This window comes from Pediculus humanus, genomic scaffold (genome assembly GCF_000006295.1).
Source record: "Pediculus humanus corporis 1103172107647 genomic scaffold, whole genome shotgun sequence".
NCBI lineage: Eukaryota > Metazoa > Arthropoda > Insecta > Psocodea > Pediculidae > Pediculus > Pediculus humanus.
This window is the reverse complement of record NW_002987257.1, coordinates 360,554-362,498: the sequence shown is the minus strand read 5'-3', so window position 1 is coordinate 362,498 and position 1,945 is coordinate 360,554.

Here is a 1,945-nt window from a genome sequence, read left to right as displayed (position 1 = left end):
TTCTTTCTTTCTTCCTTTCATCAAATAACATACGAAAAATATATTTTAAAAAATTATAGTGATGATAATAATAATAATAAAAGTAATACCAACTATTGAAAAAAAAAAAAAAGAAAAAAAAATTTAATAACTTAATTGATATTAAATAGTATAATTATTTAAATTTAAACGAAAATAATAATAATTACAAATCCATTTTGAAATATTGTGGGGAGAAAAAACACGAAAAAAAAAATTATTATTATCATTATTATTATTTTTCTTTCTATTAACATCGAACGACTACCTTACGAGTTATGGAAACTGGAAATAAAATAAAATAAAAAATTTTAACACCTGGAAAAGAAATAAAAATTTATACGATGATTTACACGTGACGTATTAAATTTTTTCATTTAAAATAATTCACTCATGTCGATATGAAAAAGTAAAATTTTCTCTTTTGAAAAAAAAAAAAAAAAACAAGGCACTAATTCTTTAACCTTACAAACTAATAATTATTAAATATCCAAAATTAAACAACCAACAAACTAACTATCAAAACAACAAACGAAAAACTTAAAAAAATTTTTTTTAAATAAATAATCACTAAAACACTTCGTTACGATTTACGTTGTGCTGCCATAACGCCGCCATTTTTATTTTTTCAACAACTAATCGTTACGTAATCATTACGTCACTTCCTTCAAAGTAAATTTATAACCAATCAAAAACACGGAAAATGCAATACAATTTTTCGTAATTTTAATTTTTTAATGAGTGCCAACAAGAGAAAAACTTGAATAATTACGAAAAATTAAAGAGAGAGAGGAGGGGGAGGGGGGAGAATAACAGCCCTTTCGAAAACTTAAACAAAAAACAGGTACAGATTATAAATTCACCCTTAATATTTTTTTTTTTACAAGGCAAGAGAGAAAACGAATGACATTAAGAAGAAAAAAAAAATTTTTTTTTTTTTTTTTTAATGAAAGAAAATTATTATTCCATTTAATTTACATTTTATTGAGATAATTCAGGTCCTGAAAAACTTTTTTTTTTTCTCTCTCTCTCTTTCTTTGTCTTTCTTTTTTTTCAACACTTTCTTCAAAGCGTTAAACTATATAAAACGAATTTTTTTCTACGATCGAATTCGAAATGATTCGAATTGTGATTTATTTTATTACGTGTGAATGTGTGATTAAAAAACAAAAAAAATTCGATAGTTCAAAGGTCAAAAAGTCATTTAAATTTTACCTTTTTATAAATAAATAATTTTTTTTTTATCGTTCGATCCGTTAAATGTTTTATAAAAAAAATAATAATGATAACAAACGAAATTTTTTTTTTTTTTACAAAAAACCGTTCGTAATCGTTTTCACGTGAACGTCGACGTGCATGCGAACGTGTGTGCGTGTAGGTGTGTAATTGAACACGTCGAAACCAAAGTTTATAAATCTTTTTAATCTATAAACTTAATAAAAAAAAAAAAAAGTTTTTCACATTAACTCTAATGAAATAAACTTTTTTTTTCTTTCTCTTCTCCTCTTTTTTTTTTTTTTTGTTTTCTTTCATTTTCTAATAGTTTTTCCCCCCCCACTTAAATCCTCAGGGTAGGGGGGAAAGGAAAAAATTGTCGACGTTTATTTAATTTTTATTCGATTAAAAAATTTAAAATTAAATAAATAATAATAATAATTTTAAACGATAATTTTTACTAAAAAAATATTTAAAGTGATGAAAATAACTGTTTCCGGTTTATTAAAAAAACGGAAGAGAGAGAACACAAAATAAAAATAAAAAAATTTCTGGCGAAAGTAAGGTATTCAAACTGGAATTTTAATTTTTGTAAAAAAAAAAAAACACGAAACGGAAAATGGGAAAAAGAAATGGGGTGAGGAGAGGGAAGTGGGAGGGTGAGGGGAGAAGAAGGTGGAGAAGAAAAAGAAAAATAAGGAAAATAAGAAAA